The 25,009-nt window shown below is 47.4% G+C and overlaps 1 long non-coding RNA gene across 3 annotated transcripts in view; it reads right to left on the bottom strand.

Annotated features, from left to right (window-relative positions):
* LOC129737328 (uncharacterized) overlaps window positions 1-25,009 on the bottom strand; it is a 770,208-nt gene that overhangs the window by 8,230 nt on the left and 736,969 nt on the right. Inside the window, exons 11-12 of one of the 3 annotated variants that reach the window (XR_008735060.1) lie at window positions 12,316-12,497; window positions 9,246-9,292 (exon numbers count right to left, since the gene is read on the bottom strand). This is a non-coding gene — a long non-coding RNA (uncharacterized LOC129737328). Of the gene's footprint in view, window positions 1-9,206; window positions 9,293-11,405; window positions 12,498-25,009 lie in introns of those variants that run through there. The other 2 variants (XR_008735059.1, XR_008735061.1) reach the window with 2 other exon arrangements.

The raw sequence follows: 25,009 nt of genomic DNA, 5'->3' as shown, positions 1-25,009 counted from the left end.
CCGCCCTCCGCAGACAACAGGTCCCGCAGTGGAACGACTCGCTCAAAATAAATAGGTTTTAATTATTCATCTAGCTATAATTCTTTTTTTTTTAATTTATTTTTTTAAATTGTCGCTCTACCTTTCCCCAGCTGATCTTCCGATCTCTGAAAAAGCTATTTTGCAAAGCAGCTTAGGAGCTTCGCTCGTTCAAAAGCCCTATTCCTTATAATCGCGGCTATTTTGAATAGGTCTATCAGCAATCTCAATACGGTTTTCGTTTGATGTATAAATTCCTAAGGGAATTCACCGTTTCCTTTAGGTTGCAGCCTGTCGCCTATTTTAAACCATAACTATTACTGTAGCCCCATCGATTTCATACAACAATTTTATTCTTCACCCTTTTCCCCTGACCCAGGAGATATACTGTACAGCCTGCCTTTAGCACAAGCATGATTTTCCCAGTTTCTTTTTTGTAACAGAGCAGGGGGGAGGGGGCAGCGTCCACCTTTTTTGCCTCTGGCACGTTAATTTGTTGTTTAAAAAAAATATTTTTTGAGGAAATCTTAAAATAAAAATAACGTCTGCTGCCAATTAAAGCTGCCGTAGGTTACTCGGGAGCAGGCTCCGGAGCGCCCGGGAGCAACGCTTCACGCTGGGAGCGGAGCCCCGCCGGGGCACCGGCTAGGGCCGCGGGCCGCCCCGCCGAGCTCCGGGGGCCGGGGAACTTCGCTGCCGCTTCGAAGCGGTTTGGGGGCAGGCGAGGGGTCCCTGGGGGCTGGGGTCCCACCAGCTCGCCTGGGAGCAGGTGCTTGCCCACGGGCGCAGGTGGGAACGGCCCTGCCTCCGCGGGGAGCCGCTCCGCACCCGCGGGAAACAGCTCGCCCCTTCCCCAGCCCCCCCCGGGGCCAGGAGTCCGGGGCTGCCGGCCCCCCGACGGCGCGGGTTGAGCGGCGCAGGTGGCAGCGGGGTGCAGCACACGGGCCGCCCCCTCCCGCAGGTGACAGTCCCACAACCCCCCACCCCAGACCCCCCCACGGCGGCCCGGCAGCGGGCTGGCCCGGTGCGCCCACGCGTGTGCCGCAGCCCCGGTCTGCGGATCGAGCCGGTGGCAAGCCGGGACGCTGGAGGGGGCGTACGGAGGCTCCCGGTGGAGAGCTGCAGCCCGTCGGGCCGGGGAGACGGGGCGGGAGGAACCCCCGGACGCGGCCAAGTGCCCTTTCCCCGAGGAGGCAAGAGGCTTCCCCAGGGAAACCCCGCCAAGGGCGCCGGGGCCCGACGTGCCCGTCCCGGCGGACCCATCGCCTGCCCGGTGCGCCCAGGAGGACGAGAGCCCGTGGCTGCTCCCAGCGCTCCCATCCACGGTAAATTCCCCTCCATCCCGGAGGGAAGCAGGCAGAGCCGGGGGTGCGGCTGGCAGCCGGCACAGCCCCCGAGCTGCGGCGGGGGCGACGGGACCCCCCTGTACCTCCAACCCGCTTCCCAATGGCGGAGACGGAGGGCGGGAGAGGCGGGGAGCCTGGCGCAGCCCGCAGCCCTGCTGCTTCCTCTTTCACGCTTAAAAACAAAACAAATCCTAATTTAGACCCTCAACACCCCGGACCGTGTTTACATCCCTCCCGCTGCTCTCCCCGCGAGTGTTGCTTTTCCAATTGTCCCGATTAACCTACAGGGCTCCCGCGCTGCGCGGAGCCCTCCGCGGCGGCCCGGACGGCGCGGTCGCCTCTAATTGGCTTATTGGGCTTCGCCCCCCCCGCACCCCGGTAAGAGGATCTGAACAGCATCTTCCTTGTCGTGCCTAGAAACTACTTGAAAGAGCCTCCGCCAAGAGAACACGGGGAATCACACGGTCAGCAAGTTTAAAGGAGGCGACTGAAAAATATCACAGGGGTTTGCAGTAGGGAAAAGTACAGGAACTTCCACCCAAAGCGTAGATGAATTAAAACAACAACAACAACAACAACAACTAAAAAGAAAAAGGAAAACTCGACCCCACGGCCCGGCCCGGCCGGCGCACAGCGCCGGTGCTCAGCCGCGGGTATTCCGCAGCCGGCGGTGCGGTGCGCCCAGCTCCGCGGCCTCCGCCCGACGCAGCCGCCGTGTCCGGGGCTCGGAGCGGCACGGGACTGCCGGGGAGCCCGCCCCCCCGCTCCCCTCTTTCTGTGACCTGCCTAGATTATTAGTAAGGACATCTGTGGCTGGCAAGGGAACAAGTGTTACCAAAACCAGAACCGGCTGTTTTTCCAAATGAGCAATATGTTAATTCCTCATCCCCCCCTCTGGTTTCTTTAAAACCTGGCACAAATACATCAATAGCAGAGAATAAGGAGCCTTTGCAGAGAACAAGTGGCAGTTTTGAATTTACCTTTTGTGTGCCCCTCAGATGCAATCTTGAGGCATTTTTTCCCCGCTCTCCCACAGAAAAAGAGTGTTAATCTGCCCTATCTTGGGACCCGAAAGGATTGGAGTGAAGTAGATATTCACTGGAATCACATAGGGGAATAAGGGTCTTGCTTTATTGAATCATCAAATCCCAGGAATGAAGCTCTTAATTAATTATGGGTGCTAAAAATTCAGGCCAGCTGTTTCTTTTTACTTGGCTCTGACAGAGAAAGACAAAGTCTACATCGAGATCTTCTAAGGCGCATTCAGCATAAATCAGCGCCCTCGGCGGCGCTCCCGGCCGCGGCGCGGCCCGGCGGTGACAGATGGCGCATTGTCCCCACATTCCTCCACCGCGCCTCCGCGGGCGCGGAACCGGCCGCTCGGCCTAGGGACCTTTCTCTGCCGGGGAAAGGGCTCGCCCGGGGCCGGCCTGGCCGAGGTGCCGGCCCTGCCCGACGGGGCGGCCTCGGGAGAGAGCTCCTGCTCGGGCGCTGCGCTCTTCGTGCCCGATAGCGCTCCGGCCCCTGCCCCGCCGCCAGCCTGCGGCTGCAGCCCCCGCGCCTCACGTCCTCTCGCTGTCCCTAACGCTGACCCGAGGGGACGCGGGTCCCCCCGACACGGGCGCTGCCACTTCTCCCCCCGAAGGCAGAAGCGTTTCCTTGCGGGGCCGCGGAGGCGCGGGGTCACCCGGCAGCGCTGCCTCCCGCAGGGGTGTCGCAAGGTCCCCTTGCATCCCGCCACGCGGCCCCTCGCTGGGGGGGCGGCTGCGTTCGTTCCACCCCCGTTGCTCAAGAGGCGCACCCCGCGCTCTGCTGACGGCTGATGTGCAGGCGCAGGGGCGCCGGCTGCCCGAGCCCCTCCGGCCTCCCCCTGCCCCTTGGCTGCCAGGGACATCTCTAGGGGCTCAGCCCGGCGGGGCCAAACGGGAGCGGGGGCGCCCAGCAACTCGCCGAGGTCCTGCCCCGCCGAGGCTCCGCCAGCCTCCTCCGCCAGAAATCTCTTCACCTCCAACTAGCAGAAAATAAATGTCCTCCGCACGGCGTTACTCATCTGTTATAATTAGAGCATGTGCGAACTAGCAGCGCGCCGGGAGCCCGGCTCGGGTTGATGCAGGCACTTGTGCAATAACCGCCCCTCCTGCCGCGGCGGTGCTGCGCGTCCAGCCCGGCCCGGGGCCGCATCCTGCCCGCGGCCGGGGCAGCGGGCCCTGCGCCCGCGGCCGGGAAGGAACGGGACTGGACGGGACGGGGGGGCTTGGTCCAGACACCTCTTTTCCAGCGAAATTGGCTTTTATTTGCTTAAAGCAAACCACAGACCTCTCCACGCTCATGCCTGATGGATGCAAATATAAATGTGCACTTATTTAATTGGATCAGGTCCCAAGATAAAAGAGATAAACGGCTCCCAGTTTGCCAAGTTATTTTCAGAGGCATGCAGCGATGTGTGGAAGGAAAGTTAATGAAGAGGAGAAGAGACACAGTGTACTTAAAATACCTCGGGTCTAGACTCGGGGAGGGGGAAACCTCGGACTCCGGAGCGGCGGGTGGCGCTGGGCTCCGGGCGGGCTCCCGGCTCGGCACGGCTCGGCCCGGCCGTAGGTAGCCGCTAACCCGGGCCGCGGCGGGGCAGGGGGATGCTGCCCCGTACCAGGCGGTTGATGCTCTTCCCCCTTCGCCCCACCGATCTGTTCTCTGTCGCCGCCGTCTCTCCTTGTTCCTCCCCGTGTTCTACATCCGTCTGCACGAGACATTAACAGACGGTTATTGATACAAACATAGTTTTTGTTGCTAAAGGCCTTCCAAAACAAATTCTCCGGCTGAATGCCAATGTATGCATGTTGGCTGGTGACAGCTGATTAGTGAAATGATTTACGGCCAAGTTAAAAAAAATGATACTGTCAAAGGCAGCAATTTGAAAAAAAAAGATAAGACAGCACAGCCTCAAGGCTTCCCACTGTAAAGCCACCCAACAAATCTAAACCTACAGTACTAATACCTGAAACACTCAAGGAATCAATTGGTCGCAGATTAAATACAGGCTCTATTCTGACTCGCCCCGGTAATCTGCAGCCCTCCGCAGGAGCAGCCCCCTGGTTTACACCTCCAGCCTCACCTGTGGCAGGGCCCGCTCCTACCCCAGCCACCCCGCCGGCCTCCCGGCAGCCCTGCAATCGGAGACTTAGGCCTCCTTTTTGTTTCAAGACTTTTTCTCTCATTAATTGATTAAAAAAATCCCCCTTCCCTTATTTCGCTGTAGCTCTTCTTCATAAAGAAAGCTTTTGCGCTGCAATAAAGTAAGAGACTTTGATCCCAGATCATCCTCTTAGGCCTTCCAGCTGAAATCAGTGGAGAAACTATGTGGAGTTATTGTTCGCACTTGCTGCACTTCTGATTCAGAAAGGGCTGATTTATTAGCTTGTCAAGGGAAGCATTGTTCAGGAAGGCAATCAAAAAGCACTTACCTAGCTAAACTAAAATTACTGCCTTTTCAGTGGCTAATTTGTATAACTCCCATGGAGGAACTTGGGAAGTGTTTGATGAGGCATAAAATGATGATTAATGAATTTATTGGCCTGCTGCTCATCAAATAGGAGTAGTATATCTTTCCTCTATTGGGCGTTGGGTCTAATGCTACATGGCTGTGTAAAGCAAGTCCAATATGATCTCCTTTTTAGCCCCCTTTTAACCCCCATGACCTGAAGAATATCGCCGTGTAACAGAGGCAACATCAGGGGACTGCAGAGACAAAGAGCCTGTTTGATAAAACGGTAAATGAGAAACGCGAGGAAAGTTGCTGCAGGGACAGATCTGCTCAGTTTTCGGCTTTCAATCACTTTGACTACTGAAGTGGGAAGAATGTAGAAACTAGATAAGGTGTGAGAAGCTAAAAGAAAATGACAAACCAATTTTAACTTTCATAAAGGATCCAGCCAAACAACTTCATTGCTACTTGAAAGAACGAGCGAGTGCGGGGAGTGCCGGGATTGCCGGAGCGATGGGGCACGCCGCAGCCCCTTGCCACCCAGCCGTGCAGGGAGAGATGGGCAACATGCCCCCCAGCCGGCCGTATCCATGCCCGGGGCCAGCCTGTAACCCAGTCGGTGCTCTGATCGGATTTCATGCAACCATTTTGAGCCCATAAATTTTATGTTCTTTTTTCTCCACTGAAACAGCTTGGGGCTTTCTCCTCCGATCAGTGTTCAATGCTTGAATCGCTATTTTGAGGCCCAGGGCTTCTAAGAGAAATGACATACTTTCCCCCTTTTAAAAGCCCATACTAAATAACTCGCGATTCAGTGCCCACCTGCACACACATGTGACCGACAAGGTATCTTACGCTCTACACATTGCTGCTTTGAACAGGTTAAGACCCCCAGAAGATCAGAAACATTGTTGACATTCTCAAAAACTTGTTAAAATAAATTTGCCTGAGATTTGGAGCCCAAGATCTTCCCAGGATTGAATCAATTTAGCTCTTAGCTTCCACGCACTGTTCCCTGTGTCTGCAGCTCTAAAGTGTGCTGAGGGATCCGCAGCTCTCACATCTCCCGGCGAAGGTGCACATGCCTCAGCTGGAGCCCACTGCCAAAAAGGCAGCTTCTCCCGTTACCTTTTGGGGCTTCACAGAAGTACCCTCAGGCCTGCGTGTCAGCAGCCCGCTGTGCTGAAGACTGAGAAGGTGCAACAAGAACGTTTTGCAGAACTACCAATGTAGCGATCAACACTCGCTGAAACGATGTGATATTTCAGGCTCCAATAAAGCTCAGAGGAGCAGGCAATGGTAGCGCGGAGGTGCCTGGCAATCGCAGCAGCCTGTCTTCCCTCCCTGCACCTTCCCTTTGTGCCTCTGCCTGCTAAGCCCACTCTGCACTCCTTCAGAGGGGAGTCAAGAATTAAATGCAGGCTCCAGGCGAAGCATTCTCTTCTGTATTTTTTTTCCTCTGCCTCTTTTCATTACATTTCTGTCTTGTGTATTCTTTTCTTTCCATGACCCGTTCTGCTCTGGGCTGCATTAGAAGATACCTGTGTCTGGAGAGCTGCATGGGAACTGTCTGAGACTGGCCAGAACCTAACATTGACCCCATCAGACCAACGGGCCACTGCACCTATTTCATGGTCTAGATCTCAGCCCTGGAAGGCAGGAGAAGAGCTCTCATCAATTTTAAGGGACTCTGACTCATATTCTCTGTGAAGGGCAAGTGTGACTGTCCCACGCTAGGTAATAACTGTAATTTTGAACATTCTTGTTTGCAAAATACAAGATACATAACATACTAAGAATGGTTCATTTTCCAGATCTGTTTAGAAACGGTTTCTGGAATGGCAGAAGGAATAAACTCTTGACCAGTCTTTCACTTCCCACAGTGGTGGCTGTGGGAACAAATCAAACCAAAACTTGCCTGAGACTACACACTGGCTCCCTTGACAAAAGGAAAAAGGTACCCACCTGATGTTTACAAGATCAGAAAACATTTATTTTAATACTCCCAAATTGGTATTTGTCTAAGACACTTTTAGCTGAAATTGTCCTCTCTGGAAAATAATGTTTATAAACATCCTTGAACAAATAGCACTCTCCCGACACAAGCCTACCATCAATGTACCGCTCAACAAGTTTTATCTGCAAGTCCTTGACCTGTGACTGCTTTTACAAAGGCTCTCTGTTCATTAGCAATTTCAGGTCACTTTAAGTGCTTGTGTCATGAACACATAGCACAGCTGTGAAATATATGTATTAAATACCAGCTGCATTAATATAGGGGCTTATTTTCCTCCACTTGGCTCCCAAAAGCAACATGATCTTACACGTTGATGAAAAAAGACGTCGTTATATTTGCATAATTACAGCAATACTGTAGGTCTTTAGTGCAACAGACCTAAGAGGCTGATTTATGATTAAATATGTATGGCTAAAAGTTACCATGCTGGGTAGTGTGCATAGCATTAGACAATGACAGTTTTGGGGCATAATTGCTTTAATGTGGGCAATTAAGACTAAGTGCATGTGATTTTAGTGTCTGCCCTACATTCCTCTGAATGATTACAATGATCAATACACATGATTTGTAAGTCGCTTCCTATTGATCGAATGGTAAAATGTTTGACCTTCCTCTGAGGAAGTAATTTGCTAAATTATGACACCACGTAAAGTCTTTCTTGGTTCAGAGGTGAGGGGTAATGGTGCTCAGAATTAGAAAAAAATAAAATAATTTTTCCTCCTTTTCCTGAAAGTAAGTCTCTGTAATGTCCCTGCCAATGTGCTGACTTCACCTGTGAGGGGAGGAGTCTGGCACACTCATCTTTGAAATTAACAGTGAGAAGAAAACAGCGTGGCAAAACAAGTCCATCTCTACAAGAAACCTTCTTCATGAACTTTATCCGTTTATACCTCTGTGACAAATCATCAGGAAGCTCTAAACCACAAGATCTCTGTTGTTTGAGAGTGGCTGGAGAAAAACGTGCGGCAGCAAAGTTGGGGAAGCGGAGGACGCTGTGAGCACTGCGAGCAGCTGGGACACGTGGCAGGGCTCCCCGGGCTGCCTGCCAGCCTTAATTTTGCTGTGCACGCACAGCACCGAATAGCCCTCGCTGTATCACATTAGCAGGTACGAAAAGAAAACCAACAAAGTGCTCGTGAAAACACGTTAGCCGCTGAACAGTAACTTAGTTATGGCTGAGGCACCTCCTCCATGCTACAGCTGACAGTCTGAATGTATGCCGGAGCAAATTAGATCAAAATTAATAGAGACCAATGCACTGAAATGTGCCTTGCTCCGGGGGCTGTTCTGTGCTGCCCTGGGGAGCGGTGATTCTCCCTGGCACCAGCAAACCACACGGATAGGGCAGAGCTACCATGCTGAAAACTGGTGTTACCTAAGGGATTCTGGTATCCCAGAAAAGGTTGGGAAGACCTATACAGATCCCCTTCCCCCTTTAGGGAACGCACTTCTCCAGCATGTCTTCACACAGCAGCAGTGCTTCCTGGCATGCCCTCCACTGAGTATACGTGTGTTTGCCCGAATTTAGTGTTATAGACGGCATAGGTCAATACCAGAAATTTCCATAGTTCTTACCTTTTCTTTTTGAATTTTCTGGGCTTTAAGCTTGTAGCACCTCACTCCAGTAGCAGTGCCACCAGGCACGCCCCTCCTCAGCCCAGCTAGACCGAGTGAAAAGGTCTAAAGTAGCCAGCTGGAGTCCCAGGGTCACTTGCAAAAGCCCACTTTTGATTAGTTTTGTACACCAGGCCAATTACACCACCCAGGCAAAATCAACCATTCAACTGCCCAGCTGACAATTGCCCCAAATCTGCCTTCAAGCCTGCAAACTATTCAGCTTTCATCTTTTCAAACGGAACCACAATGTATGTACGAACATTCCACATTTCATCCTTTCACACCGAACTGCTCTCTGACTGCATCTCAGAGACAAGCCTTCACAAAGCAAGCCACTGTTCCCACAGTAACACTCCAACATCAACAAATGCCTGCATGAAGGCTTCCACAATAATACTCCAATATCAGCCAGGCTCTGCAACAAAAATCTCATGTTATCTGAAAGAGTCCGCCCTGCAGTAAAGCCGATGAATATACACTGTCCTCCCAAAGCCAAACACAGCAACAACTGGTGCAAAGTTAAAATCCCATGTGCGGTGCGATATTGTAGGTGTGAACTAAAGCAAAGATGGGTTTGGGAGTTGCAAAGTGCACACCCTATGTTTTAATATGGCATTTTATTGAGGAATGTGCGCTTTCCCTGGGAGAACTATGCAAGCAGAAGCTGTTTAAGGACGAGATAGGAACCGTTTCTCAGGTCTCTGAGACCCAGAGTAATAAGCAGTACCTGTGCTGTGGTGCAGGATTTTCCTGTCCATATCCTTCCCTGTCCATTTCCTTCCCTGTCCATTTCCTTCCCTGCTTGACCAGGTGCTGTGGGAAAGAGAGAGGGTTATTTAGGACAGGATTAGCAACCTCAGTGTCCCTGTCCCATAGGTAACCCAAGCCTGCAGACACGCTGCAAGGCCACTCTCCCCCACTTTGTTGGGACGCGTTACCTCAGCGCTTTCTGCCCCCAAACACACCGTTGGCTCATCCAATGCGCCTCAAGGTTCCTACCCCGCTGTCCCCTCCCTGAGGTACCTCAGTGTCTCCTTTTGAACCGCTCCCTGCCCCCCCCCCCCCCGCCCCATGCGGTACCTCAGTGCTTCCCATCCAGAGCCAGCACCATCCCCCCAGCCTCCGCTTCACTCCCCTGCCCTGGCGTCACCCTCGGCCCCACCACCATCATCCGAGCCCAGCCCAAGGGTCAGCCCAGGGCTCCCGTCCCTCAAAGCCACGCTCATGTTTCCTGCCTCGTCCCAGCCCTGCCGTGGCCTGGCCCATGGCATCTGGACACACCAGGGGCTGCGGAGGCACCGCTCCTGCCCGGGGTGCTCTGTCCTGGCTCCCCCAGCTGAAAGCAGCCAGCTGGACCTGGAGTCTTGAGGTCTTTTGTGGAAGCAAACTTCTGACTAGCTTCTCACAGCAACCCAACTGCACAGGCAAAGCCAGCTTTATCCTCACACTGCAGCTGATGGGTACCTACAAACTGTCCAAACCCTGCTACAAACTGCCCAGACTTCACCCACTCACACTGAGCTGCTGTCTTACCCTCCGTACGACATCTCGCAGACAAGCCTTCACAAAGTAAGCCCCTCTTGCTGCACTAGTACATCAACAAACGCCTGCACGTCGGCTCCCGTGCTCTCCCCGAGGGTCCGCTCTGCTCTACCCACTGGCAAGGACCTCACCACGGCAAAACACTCCAGCGACTGGTGCAGAGTTGAGATTGCCTGCGCGGATCAGGCTCTTCTCTCTCACCTTACGCAACGCAGGCATCCCCAGCCTCCCCGTGGTGCTCGGCCTGCGCTTTCGTCCCCCCAGCTTCTGCTCGTAGTGCCCCGCAGCCTGGCCCCAGGTGAGCGAAGCGCTTGGAACGCATGTGATGCTCGTGTACGGCGCGCCCACCTCCACGCTGTACCAAGGCAGTACCATGGACCAGAAGGGCAGAGATGGTGAAATAACGACAATATGGAAGACAAAAGATGAAACGTACCACCGATCACGTAGCTAGCGAGAAACATCGTATTTACTGGTTGCTGTGCCAAGTGCACATACCATTCCACAATGTCCCACTCTTAAATCCTTTTTGTAAGGAGAAGAAAGCATCAAAGAATTCATAAATTCCCCACACCAGCAGTATTGAACAACGAATTAAAACTACAAAGCAGTTAGAATTCATGGTTAGAAAAAAGTTCAGTCAAACAAAGGGCAGACACTTGTTGAGAAACTGAAGGTAAATCTGCTTGCCAGACCTGAGAAGACAGACTCTCCTGGGGCTCACCAGCCACCCCTGAAGCATCCTTTGGGAGAACTTCTTTTTTCTAGGCAAAGATGATGCTGGGATACCAGTTACAGACTTTCTGAGATGAACAGGACTACTCTGGAAACTCAGCTCTGAAAGTCCTCACTTCCCCATCCCTAACCCTACCCCAGTCCTGTGCCTGAGCACCAGGGGTGAGGTGTCTGACTCACCATAATCAGCTTGTATCTGGATTTCAAACAGTATTTCTAGTTTTCATCCAGGGGCTTAATGATCATCACAGGGACTTAAGGTTCCCCAGATGTCTCATTCTTGGGAAACCTTACAGAACAGACACTACACGGCATATTATAGTCACTCTGAGTGGAAAAAAAAAGGAAGGAACAAAAAGGAAAAATAAAAAGGAAAGAAAAGAAAAAAGGGAAAAGGGGGGGAAAAGGGGGGGAAAAGGGGGGGGAAAGGGGGGAAAAAGGGGGGAAAAGGGGGGAAAAGGGGGAAAAGGGGCAAAAAGGGGGGGAAAGGGGGGGAAAAGGGGGAAAAAGGGGGGAAAAGGAGGGAAAAGGGGGAAAAGGGGGGAAAAGGGGGAAAAGGGGCAAAAAGGGGGGAAAGGGGGGGAAAAGGGGGAAAAAGGGGGGAAAAGGGGGGGAAAAGGGGGGAAAGGGGGGAAAAAGGAAAAAAAAAAGATCCCACAGCCATGGATAAATAGTAAATAAACAATTCTACAGCAAAGTTCCCATTTTCTTGTTGATGGTGTCATTCCCTTGGCAGTAATCCATTCCCAGCAGGTTCTCATGCAAGTAGCACACAAGCATTTGGGTCCTGGATGTTTTTCTGGATGCCCTGAGCTGGGCTAGAGTGGCTGGTTATCACTGGATATCGCGTCAGGCCAAGTGGAGGGGAAACTGGCAGTGGCAGAAATAATCACTTGTTAACCACGAGCAGAAAGGTTTAGTCCCAGGCAGGGTACCTTGGTGCTGGGAAGCTGTTCATGCTCCATTGTGAACATTTCTCCAGCACAGTGTATTCAGATAGATGTGTTTTCATTAATTCTTCTTTGGCTGACCTTCTCTCACATCAGATGAGTGGATTTACTCTGCCTTTGAAGCGCGTGTTACCATTCTTATTCTAAGAATGTGCAGAGACTGAGAGTTCCAGCATCTCACGAGAGACATTGAGGAACCAGTACGAGAAGGTGAAAGCTGCTACCTGGAGCCCAAGATGTAGGAACTGTGTCAGCAAGCACCCCTACGTGTCTCCAGCCTACCAAGATACATCTATCAGAGGAGGAGGAGAAGGTGGAGAGGGATAGACATGCGCCTTAGACCAGCACAAACTGAAACTGAAGGAGGCCCCAGGGTGGTGCTGAAGCTGGGGCAGAACCTGGCACCCTGGGCATGAAACGCAGTGACCAAGGTGACTTTTTTTTGGGGGGGGGGACGACTCCTGCCACTGGCACGGGGCCAGCACAAGGCTGGTGGCCCCCAGCGCTGGCCAGGCCCTGGGCTGCAGGGGGAACCACAACCCACAAAGCAGCTTACACCACCACTGTGTAACCCATCCATCTGTGGATAACTGCACAAACCCTACCAACCTGCTGGCTGGCTGCTGGCACGTCCGCGGGCACCAGGAAAAGAAAGAGCCTGGTCTCTGATGGTTCACCGAGGGAGGCCTCACTCTCTGCCACTGAATTCCTGCCAGTGGAGAAGCTGGGAAAACTTGGGAGAGCAGCGAGAATAATGGAACAGCAAGATATGTTCATGTTGCGGTATCATCCTGCATGGGGAGACAGAAGGAGAAAACAGACTAATTAGTCTCATTCTGCCTTTTCTTGTTGCTTCTGTATGGGTAAAAGTGAATAGCAGGGCCTCACCCAGCTTAGTAAGATAGTTTTCTCCAAATTTATTTATTTATTTATTTATTTATTTTTAAATGCACTGTGCTGTGGAAGTCCTGACCTTGAACTGGGAATCAAGCCATTGGATAGTCTTTCCTTAAACTCTCCAGCTGGTGAGGTCTGATGTCAAGCTTTTCAATTTAAAAGATAAGAGCTGCTGCCATAGTTTTCTTTGAATCTTCTTCCTAGAGAACACGTTCCCAGGTTTTGTTCAGCCAAAACCTTCCAGGTTCTGAATATGTTCCATTTTCATATGGGGCCACTACATGGGCTTTACCTGACCTGGAGGTAGCACCTCTAAGTTGGCATCTGGTAGGCGTTCAGACTCCTTAAAAGAGGCCTCTGTGGCATCTTAGACCCACCACGGGCTGTCCAAGCTATGCCCATGGGACACAGGATCTTTGAGAGACATGCACTGGGGCAGCACCTGGTAGCCAGGGAGGTACTGTAGGGCACCTCAAATAAAATAAAAAGGTTGTGAGCGAGTGTATCAAACACTTTTATAGTCAATAGCAAGAAAAGGCACTTTACAACATGATTTACTTCCTCCTAAAATCAATGTCTAAAACTAATCAGAGGATTGACACACTGAAAGTGCTGATCTTGCTCTACTGGCTGTGAGGAAAGCCCAGGGGGACTACATCAGGTGACTGTGTTGTAGACTTCTAAAGCTAGGTGAGATGACTTCACCCAAAGCTACATACAGGTGGGCCTCTCCTTGCTAGTTACCTGCATGCATAATTATAAAATGAACTTCAGTGATCTGAGTCTAACAAAAAACACATTTATATACTGTAAAATAGATACAGCATAAGTTCTTTTTACTGATTCTAGAAATTGGGTTAATGAGCATTTAAAAATAATCGCTTGTGAAAATCTTTACAGTCCAAGTATCTCTACTACATAAATTTAAGTATCATTGTAGTACACAAAATTGGATAGTGGTTGCTATTATAAATGGACAAGATCTCAAAACTCTTACTTACATTAGAACTTTACTCATGAACACTTCCATTGGTTTTCCATTGAAATACTTACGGAATAAGATAAAACTCCATGACCCTTACTCAGGAATGCCCATAATCACATACTTAGCTTTAAATGGAGGGCCACTGAAGTTGATGAGACTTCAACACACAATTAACGTGCATTGTTGAGTCAGGACAGGTTCCTCCTGCAAGACGGTACATAGGAGAATCTGGGCCAAAAATGCAACTGTTTCCTTAAGGTTTGAAATAACATCAACTATTTGATGAATCAAATGACTACATTAAAACTAGCATTTGCTAACTATGTTACTAATTATGATAAGAACAAAAAAAAAAAAAACCAAAAAAGGAAAATATTGCAAGGTGTAAATATAGGAATGGGGAAAGAGAAACTGAATGCAAAACTAGTAGCAGGATTCATGGGATTTTGCAAGTTCAAAATGTAACTGACACATTTCTTTGTTGCTGTTAATTATGTTTTGCCTTCATATTAACTGCATCTCTTTGATGAATATTTTTAAAAATAAAATAATGGCTATCACTCAGGCTGCTTTGAAGTATTTCTGAGTTGAATGACTGGTAGCATTTATTGATTTCATAGTGTGACACTAGAAGTTTTGATATGGGATTTTAAAAAATGATATTTGAAGTTAAAAGAAGACATCTTGATTAAAGCCAGAACAAATTGTTTGGCTGAGATTCAACCTCTGGTTCACATGCCTTTCCAAGCTTGTAGATTCACTTGCTTGCTAGGAAAAGCCCATATGCTTTCAATAGATGAGTTAAAAATTCATGCCATGGAAGAGCAGGAAACTGCTTCAAAGTTGGGAACCAACAGAACAGCTTAAACCATAAGGGAAAAATATATTCATAGACATTAGATAGAAGAATGAGGTAGAAAGGTCTTGTGTTTAAGGGGTTCAACTCTGAGCCACAGACAGCGTGACCTTGAAACAAATCCCATAGTCTTCTGTGCATCCGTTGCCCATATGCAAACTACTGATAATATCATTCTCATCTTCTGCTTTGCAGGAAGCTGTGAAGATGAATAGCAGCTATATGATGCTGTAAGTCATATGGCTGGCTAGAGAGATGATCTGTTGGGTTATCATTTTAAATCTCAAAGAGACTGCAATGAATGCTACCGATCTGGTGGGTGCAATCACTCAATGCCAACCATCTTCTGGGTAATTCTAGTTCAAAAGGTACCTCAGAGACCCCATCGCACAGGGAACCAAGTCTCTGTGCTGGCTGCTTCTGGTCCTTGCTTAACATACGCATGGCTTCTCAAGGTGAGGGGTGAACATCTAGAAAAGGACTGGCTCATACCTGAGGGCTGCTCAGTACTTCAGGATCCAGAAAAGCCCTACAGCTGTCATCTCCTCTCCAGTCCAGCAAACCAGGACAGTGTCCTGTGCAGCTCAAAGGAACAGGAGTGGAAGTAGGAGTCCCTCAGAATGAGCCAACACCACTAAATCTTCACAGAGATCGTCTGCTCCAAAGCCACTTGAGTCTCATTCTTCAAATAGGTGACCCAAAGCACCTGCTCACAGGGCAGCGCCTGCATCTTGGGAGAAGAGCATCACTTCTTTTCTTGACTTTCCTCCATTTGTGGTGTCACTGGGGATGAGACTGACTTTTAAAGGAAACATTCACTAGTGCCATTTGGGAGGGTCATGAAGAAAAAATGCCTTGTCAGTTTTGCAATGGAAAATGTAGTAACTCACCAGCAGGCTATTGACTGAGTTGTTAAACTCTGGGGGGAAAAAAAAACCTGTTAGGTGAGCTGGTTAATATCAAGGCTCACCACTCACTTCTGCATACTACAGACCATGTCAAAAGCTTTCCAGTAATCAGTAGAGCTTAAGAAAAGTCTCTGATTAACTTTTCTTTCATCTTTCTCTTTTCCATCTGGTGTTAAAGATCAAACCTTCAGTTCCTCTACTCTTTTAAGCCTTGCCTGTTTGACAGCAAACTTCTCATCCATCTTAAATCTAGTGTGGGCTAGAATGTCTTTCAGCAGTGGCTAGAGGGTAGATATATTATCAGATACTAACCATATTGCTCCTGCTCTTTTTACTTTAGCTCTGTATTTGTTATTATAGGATATATCCGGGTTTTCTGAGTGTTCAGCTTCTATCCCTCTACTGCAGGATAGTGCTGTGCTGCTAATGCTTTGCAAATCACTGCATCATCCCGTTCCAGTTTTGGAATGTCCTATCTGTGCTTTGCATAGCTTCTTCCAACTTCACCAGCAGGCCAGGACACCTGTCTCCTGGGACCTTCAGCCTCTGTGCTGGTGAAGACACTACGATGTGGGAATGATGACGGCTTTGACAGTGCTGGGGCTGCAAAGCTTTAAACTGCACTGCTACCGACCACCTGCTGGGTAAAAACAGCCCCCTCCCCCTTGATAGAGGCTGCGGTAGGACAGGGGTGCTCAGCCACCCTTTAGAGATCTTTGGCTTCTGGCGGGGATACGGGTAAAGACTGCTGGAAGCACTTGGGTTGACTTAGACCTGGCCCGGGTCCTCCTCCCATGGCACTCTTACAGCTATTCCTTAGCAGCAGCAGAAAAGCAGCTGTAATTATTTGCTCCGTGGCTTACACAACACAGAGCAAGAGATAACGCCCCTCCCCCAGCATACTGGGGGCCACCAAGGCCACCAGTTAATGATACAGAGTAGTGGGATAATGGTAAATAGAAGACCATCAAGCTGATTACATTTATTATTATTTCAAAATAGGGCATCTTTTTTTTTTTTTTTTTTTTTCTGAGGAAGAGGAATTCCAGTTCCTTCCTGGCTCTAGCACCTGACATCACTTGTCAGCTATGACTTCATAGTTCACAGAAGTTATCAAATCCACCTCAAGCCTATTTATCAGGCTAGTTATTGTACCAGAGATTCATAAAATGTCTTCATGGCTTTGCAGGGGGGAGGCAAACCACTGAAAAAGAAAGATGCTAAAAGATGTGGGAGGAAGAGAAAAGCTGCCTCAGGCAACTGACGCTGGGATGGCAATGCCCACCTCGGGATGGCAATGCCCACCTGGTACAACAGCAAGCCTGTGAAGGCCAGGTCTCTATCAGCAAATAGTGCAGCCCAGCAGCAGCAGATCTATGGGCACTTGCTGTGCACAGCGTGTTTGTCTCAGCAGGCTTCCTGCAGATGAGCTCTAGTCTGCCGAATTAGCATGTTGGGTGTAGTCCTGGGGAGCATTTTCTCAGGTGGTTTAAACAAAAGGAATAAATACAGTTTGTGTGCCCTCAGACCACTCGGTGACATGAACCATAGAGTAGCAACTGGCAATAATAATGATTTTTTCTTCAGTGGTGCTCTCCTGGCCCAAAGTTATGCACTAAGCACACACTCTTTCTATAAAAGCTATCATAGGATATATTTATTAAGTATCTGTGCTCAATAGGCATGACACTGGTTTGGGACAAAAGCTTTTCATGCAGCCTACCATGCCCCTCAAAAATGCTGCCCTGCAAACTCTGTGCCTGTGTAACACAGGGGGATGGAAACATGCTTTGCAAACCAGTTTCTAATCTTAAATTTATGAAAGAAGTAACCAGACTGAACTTGAGTACAGCCTGTCAGTGAGGAGAGTTATGTGGGGTCTTTGGGGGAAGAACGGTATGATGCCATATGTTTGCAGACCTGACTGCTTTGCTGTTCTGAGCCCAGACTGAAGAATCTGGGTGCTATCACAGCGTGAGCAACATCTTCCTGCTAAGAAAAGTGTAAGAAAGCACCTTTGGAAATGATCAGTTCTGTGTCAGAACCAAAATAGCTGTTGTCTGATGCTGACCAGTATGTAATACATCAGGAGAAACACAAAAGTACATTACTGGGCAGATGTAAACAGCCTGCTTTCATATTCTACTCTCTGTAGTTAGAGACTGATTTACATCCTAGAACACGAGGTTCAATATCCTTTGCACTATTTGTTGTATTAATTATAACATTAGGTATTTCTGATTTCCACATAAGGATCTAAATCTGAATCCCTCTAAACCTCAGCCTGAACAATTTGCTGTGGCAGACAGGCCCATGGTTAAATCACGAGTTGTGTAAAAAAGCATTTCCATTTATCAATGCTGAATTTCATACCTTTAACAATCAATTTAGCTGACACGGGAATTCACTTAAAACATTTCTTCACAATGTAATAGATCCTATGTGTGTAAGTTCATGCTTATATGGCGAAATGGCAATCAATTGTATTTACAGTTATAAACACAATTACTCTGCAGCATCACTGCTACCGTTCCTGCAGCTTGTGTTAGTGTGGAGGCAAGGACTGATATTAATGAGGACTGAGAGATGGGTGAAAATAATAATAAATGCAAACATTCTGATTAAACAGGAGGAGGCTATGAAACACTAAACCAGCTTTGGAAAGGAGCAACTCCTTGCAGTTTTCATTGGCTCATGTCAATAAATTAGGGAGGTGAATAATCCATCACTACAATATTTGCATTTTAAAGCAGCACAGCTTTGATTGCAGGACAGTTGTGCTGATAGAAAAGACTGGACATAACTGGAGGTCAGACATCCCATTTCTGAAAATTTGTTGGTTGTATGTTACATGCAGATAATGTACATGTTCTCTGCTACACAGTTTGCCAAACTGCATTTTTATTTGCTAAAGGGAACTGAACTATGAAAAAAATGAGTTGTTTTGAAGTTAACAATGTGCATAGTCTCCTGTTGAAATGCTTGGAGAATACACTGCCTTTCCCTACTAAAATTAATTCTGCAGCTGATGCTTGCTTGGCAAATCCTTAAATGTGTATTTATCATCTCAGAAAGTTTAAATGATGGCACATACCTCCTTTTTTTTTTTTTTTTTTTTTTTTGTTTCAGGCTAAGTACTCATCTTGATAAATCTAAGTTTCCCATAACTTGGCTAGTGTATTAGCCAACTTATTTGCCTCGCAGAAGTGTTTTCAAGATTAATTGGTTAATAGTTTGCACTGCTTTGATCTGTACAGTCCACATAGTTATTATGATTTATTTCATGTGTTTGGTAAAAGTTTAAAATACTTTCCCCCAATAATACAAGCTTTGATTTCCGTTTTTTAAAAAAAAATATTCTAAACTACTCTTTCAGTTTAGGAAAAGCTACTTCATTCCTGATTCTCTAAAAGCATGGAAAGATGTCAAGTTTTTCAGAGCTTCTGCTGATAGCAGGAAAACTAACACAGTCTGGGCAGAATCAGCATCATCATAAATAAGACAGTAATGTTTTGATTTTGTGCTATTAATAATGAAATAAGCACCAGATTTTTATCCAAAAAATTAAGAGGCATAATTAATTCAGACATGCTTCAGGGTAGTTCTAACATGCACTCTTTGTTCTCATGTTTTTTCTTCTGTTTGACACAGTTGCTAGGATGCCACTGCAAAATAATACGCATCAGGATCATTATGACTGGGTTGTGGGGGTATGACGCAGCAGCACTTGGGGGACTTCTTTTCTCCTTCAGAACCTGATAATTCTGCCAAGCTGGGTGTGATCCCAGCCTCCCACACCAACATATTATTATGAGGTGGAATGAATGAATGAATGAACGAACGAATGAATGAATGGGAGCCTCCTGTGTGCCTGGAGGGAGAGCAGAGGCCCTGGAGGCCTGGTTACCCCAGCACATTGTGCAGTGCAGCGTGGCTGTCCCCAGCTCAGGACAGAGAGAGATCTCTCCAGGGGGGCATCAGCAGGAGGCAAACGACGCTTACACCTCTCGGTGCACACAGAAGGAAAAGCGGCTAGTCAGGCAGCTGAAGGACCAGAGACATTTCCCTGATACCTTTAAGCTTCTGTAAAGGTCTACCCTTTGAAGAAGATGCTACGACACAGCCGAGAGCAGACTGTATGGCCTGGGGTGGGAAAGCTGCTTAGCCAGCTTCAGTCCTTTTTGAAATATAAATACTTCACTGCCCTGGAAGAGAGTGGTTCTCCTCCAACTACTTTCCATTTCCCAAAAGCTTCATATTCTCTCCACCCGATGCATGCCATCTTTAGGTCAGCAAGAGTCGGGAAAACTCCAATTCCATCCAATGAATGTCATTAATCTTTTCCTTTGTTGTTTGCTAAGTGAGGATTTATTATTTTCTCAGCTTTTACTTATTTGCTAAGCATTCATGAAGCTGATGAATTGGTTGCAGTCTGCTTTGACTCCTGCCTACTGGCAACTGCAGACCAAGTCCTGAGGAGCAGGAGGGAACATAAGGGCTCCTATAGTCTCCACAATTAAGGATCTCTTAACTGATGAGTTAGAGAAAAGAAAAAAAGAAATCTGTCGCTCATCGGCAATTATTTTGTGGCTCTTACAACTAATTGTGCTAAGTCAGATTCACACAGATGAAGGTAGACTATTAGAGTGTTTGATTTGAACTATGCATCAAGGAAATGACCCATAATGTAATATTCTAACTTCCAAAGCCCACATGTAGCAAACGAAGTACAGGATTTCAGAGAATCTACACAACTGATTATATTAGCTGGTTTATCCTAGTCTCAAACTGCATCAGCTAGGAAACAGAGGCAATTTGTGTGATACAATTAACAGTAAAATTTAATCTCTCATACACACACACATATGCACATGTGCATGCAAGAATGGTCGGTCTGCACCAGAGCAAACAAAAGAAGCCAGGGGTTACGGGGCAAGGCTTTCAGCAGCAACTGTAGCTGTGTCCTGGCAGGTCCATAGGAGAACACAGCAGCTCTCACATGGCACTCTTGCTTGCAGCTGTGTTGCTTTCAGCTGACTAAGGCAGCTCGGTCACAGACCTGGCCAATATGATCATGCAACGCCATTAAAACAGTTACTGAGTCTGCTCCATACCTGGTATAGCATTCCCACAAGTCATGTCGTAAAAAGACCAAAGGACTCCGATTTTGTGCTCAAAATGCATGCACAGCATCCTGCCATCCTGAGCAGGTCTCTTTACCTTACCTTTACCTACTCATCTTTACTTTTAGAAAAGAAACTTTCAGAGCCAGAAGAAGTTGAAATCGGTGCCTTGCACTAGATGGCCATTCTCAGTCGTCTGTCATAGCTTCGCCCCTGCAGAGCAGCTAAACTGATCAAGCAGCTCCACCATGCACTGGGGTGGGGCTCACCTCTGTGAGGTGGGAATTAAATGGTAAATAGGCCTTGTGTCAAAAGCTTGATGTATTTCTTCTGAGCGTACGGTGGCTCTACTCCTCTTTGACTTCCCAAATCTATTTTCCTTACTGAGCTCAAGCCAATTGCAGGGAGTCCAATCTTAAAGTTTAACCATTCATTCCTGTGCCTGAAAAGGATGCTCTTTGACTGCTCCAGTTCAATCTCATCTCTCATTTACTCTGCCTGGTTCCCTCTCTGACCTGTGGTTTGTCTGTCATTGCAATTTCTCTCTGCACACAGAAAATATCCGGACAGAGAGGCTCTGTTCTTCAGGCAGGTCTGACTGTAGAGCAGGGCTGTCTCAGGCAGGGTACGTTATCCTCCAGCCTCCTGTGAGCATCCCTTTGCAGCTATGGGCAGGTGGACACACTAAGTGTAGCCTTTGCCAACATTCTGGGAGCCAAACCCCCATAAATGTGCTACTGGCTCTCCATTTATCTCTCCAGCATTGCTCTAAACTCAGTCTCCTGGACAAAACTTCTCACTCAAAGCAATGCATCTTTACTATTTCAACCTAACTTTTCCTTGATTGGGTTGAAAGGTTAAGTAGAAACTGAGCAGGATTTTAATCTGAGAGACTTATTATGTACTGAAAGGTACCTATTATATTCCTTTTAAAATATCATGTAAGACAGACGCTGTGTTTGAAGAAGCCACCTCCTTCATTCTCTCTGCCAGCCAATATTTTGAGCAGTCCAGCAATCATTTAGCCAACACACAATCTTCAACATTGCTTTTTAAATTGCAAGACATATTTTTGTGCATACTCTATTTTCCACTCTGAAACGACAATATAAACCTCTTTCATGTAGCTGAAACATGTCCTCTTGTCCCTATACTTAACTTATCCAAATTATATCTGAACACTCACAAAGAAGTCTAGGAAGGATATTGGTCTATTCTAAGACCTGCAGGAAATAAATACTGTGAAATATGCTTTTAATTCCTTTTGTTCTGAAGTTTTATGACTAAATGCTGTGCTGGTAACACAAGTTTATCAGGAATGTCTGACTCGTCCAGATCTTGAACTCTAATAAAATAATTCAACAGAGCCAGAAAAGGGGGAAAAGGGGGAGAAAAGGGATTAAAAAATGAGAAAGAAAAAGAAAAGAGGAAGAGTAAGCCAACTACAATATGAAAAGTCTAAATGTTACTTGGAACGTAAGGTCAGTGTTTCTGTCACAGCTGTAATATAAAAAAAGCTGATGTTGAGCTGGTAACATCTGTTATGTATCCCATGATTTCAATATTCCTGTTCACACTAGCTAAGGCTCTGGCCTTAATTATTTAGGCTTGGATCCTACTGGTTTTGCTTTTTTTCTCTGAAGACAGAATCTCTGATTGAAAAATACATTTTGCAGAGTTGATTGACATGGACAAATAAGGTCCCTAAGACTGCTGCTATAGAACATAGTCCTTGTCTCCTATTTTACAAAATACACAGAAAGAGATAATTTGCATTTGAAAATCAGTAGATAGAATGTATTTCTAATAATATGACAGTGACTCATTAATTAGAATGGTTTGCAACAAAATGAAGGATGATGGAAGCCTAACGCAACCTGGAGCTTTATTTGAAGAATACCCTGTTAGTGGTCAAGCACGTCAAAGCCCTCCCTGTATTCTCCACTGGCAGGAGAGTTCCTAAAGGACACAGTATTCACTTCTGAAATCTCAACATAAGAAAGGCAGGAATAATTTTAAAGCAGCTCAGAAAATAATACTGCAGGCAACTATGCTAAATGTACATAAAAAAAATCTAGCATTAGCAGATGCAATTGCAGTAATAACAAAATTAACTACGTTGAAAAGTGAACTCCCAAGATCTTGTGTGTGGATAAAAAAATGCCATGCTATGAATACCTAATTCACCTGCCTCTTTTCTTGGTTGATACGAGGTAGGTAACAATTAAGACTGTGTTTATAAAGCCCATCTGGTTACAGCTATTGTACCTGAAGAGCTGCTCTCCCCATCCTCCATCTGCTCGCCACTTCCCTCTGCTGCAAGTTGTTATCCTCTCTCATCTGCTTGCTTGGCTGCTCATATAATTGCTCCTTAACTCATTTCAGCCACAAAGAACCACATTAATAAGGACCTAGTACTGGCACTGTTAGAGTAACCTGCCTTGTTCCAACTGAAAGAGGTTGAGGCACAAGGCAAAAAGTTAGAGGTGACAAGAACTTAAGGGAGGGCATGTGGGAGCAAGAGCAGGATAGCAGCTGAAGATGATCTGTGCACACACACTAATTAGAAGCAAAAAGATATATGGCTTTGGGTATGTAAACAATTTACTCTCATTGGCCTTAGCCTACCAGAAATGAGAAAGAGTGAATATATGGGTCAACAAACACTGTAGTGTTTACACAGGGTAATTTGGAAAGTGTATCAAGCCTGGGTACATATCTTAAAATGAAACAAAACAGTATCCTTGCCATCCCTAATTGACCTGTTTTAGTGACTGACTGTTACTAGAACAATGTCTGTCACTGCATCCATCCTGCAAGTAATCCTGCACCCTCCTCTGAATGTCTAAATTGATTGAATTGATTGCCAGAGGAATACCAGCCAAGAGCGAGACACGTCACAAGATCACTATATCATAAAAATAACATTCAGCGGGGATAGATTGTGAAACCTAAATTAACAGCTGGGGTATGTTTCGGTTAATGTAACACTCCTAGATCTGCAAAAACGGCTAAAATATAAACAATATGGATTTTCCTTTTATTCCAAGTCTTAAAAGTTCAGTTGGTGAGGAAGCCAACCCGAACAACTCCAAATAATAAGAACATACTCTTTTGAGATGCTACTGAAGTGTCACAAATTGGTTTAGAAACCTGCTACCTTTTTTACTGTATGAGACATCCGGAGCATTTTATGAACACACCTCAGAGAAACTTGGCAGAGGCTTTGAGAAGCAAACAGAACGTTACTTGGAAAACATTAATGACCTTTATAACACCTGGTGCTTGATCCCAAGATAAACTTTCGGCAGCATCCGCCCCTCAAGTCTCCCAGCACTGCCAAGCAGAAGACAGGCAGAGATGGGAGGGTTTTCTCAGGGGGGGGTGCCAGGTGGTCCAGGTGCGCTTGGGGAGGAGGAAGGTTGGCTTGCGCCCACCACACTCCCAGTGCTAAGCCGTCAACAGCTAAGCAGGCTGGTGCCAGGCTGCACTAGCTAGGGCTGCTGCAACCCAGCTGCCTCTTCTGCTGCTTGGACTCAAGTTCTGCCATGTCTGACCTGGTACAGTCTAAACCCCAGGAAAGAAATGACAGTGTTTCATTCTTGCCTGAAGCTGTCACGTTTCATGGATTCTAACTTAAAGACCCCATTTTACATGGTTCACAAGGCTTAGGCATGGAAACAAGAACTTCAGATGTGTAGGAATGGCTAGAAAGCCTCTAGGAGAACCCAAAACTTGGGAGACCACCCTGTGCCTGCCCCCAGCCGTACTGGTGTTAGACCATTATTTGGAGAGAAAAAGACTGCCAGTAGCCCTGCAGCTTCCCTTATGCCTCCCCACCACCCACAGCCCAAGTACAAACAAGAGATCTGCAATAAGAAGTAAATCTTAGATGAACAAGCCCCTGGCAGAGTTCAGGCTGGCTCTCCATCCTCCTAGGTCAATGATCTGCCACTAAGCTACACAAGTGCTGTTGCAACTCCTCAGTCTGGTGAACTTTCTTATTACCAGCTACAGTTCCACCGTGCTATACCTCATCACCACTGTCCTACACAAAGAGGGGGAAATGGCTGGGGGAATTGGGTGGAAGCCATATGTTCACTTGCTTTAGCAACTTCTCTGTTGGGCCTTCAGTTCTCACTGTGAAGGGGAGGAATCTTCTGTTCATGCTAGATAATTGTCTCCTTAGCTCGTTACTCCAGTGCCTGTATGCTGTATCACAGGCCTGATGCTCTTCAGCTCAGGAGCCACCTTTTACACCGTGTGCTGTCTCCCATAGCTTGAGGCAAGATGTAGTCCAGGGAAATCCACCTAAAGTAACATAGTAGAAACCACCCCTGAAATAAGTTTACATTTAACTTCCAAAATGATCTCACTGAAGTACGGAGCTGGCTTACAACAAACGTGTTTTGTCTCTGCAAAGCTCATCGATGGATAGTAAGTCGATGCATTTCCATTGCCACTTGGTGTCCCCAAACCTATTAGCAGTGAGCACGGCTCGCGCAGGCTTGGCAGGGCAGGTACAAGCCGCATG

The sequence above is a fragment of the Falco cherrug genome, chromosome 14, assembly GCF_023634085.1.
Source record: "Falco cherrug isolate bFalChe1 chromosome 14, bFalChe1.pri, whole genome shotgun sequence".
In the NCBI taxonomy this organism is placed as follows: domain Eukaryota; kingdom Metazoa; phylum Chordata; class Aves; order Falconiformes; family Falconidae; genus Falco; species Falco cherrug.
Note: the sequence above shows the minus strand (reverse complement) of the source record. Positions and strands in the feature narration are given on the sequence as shown.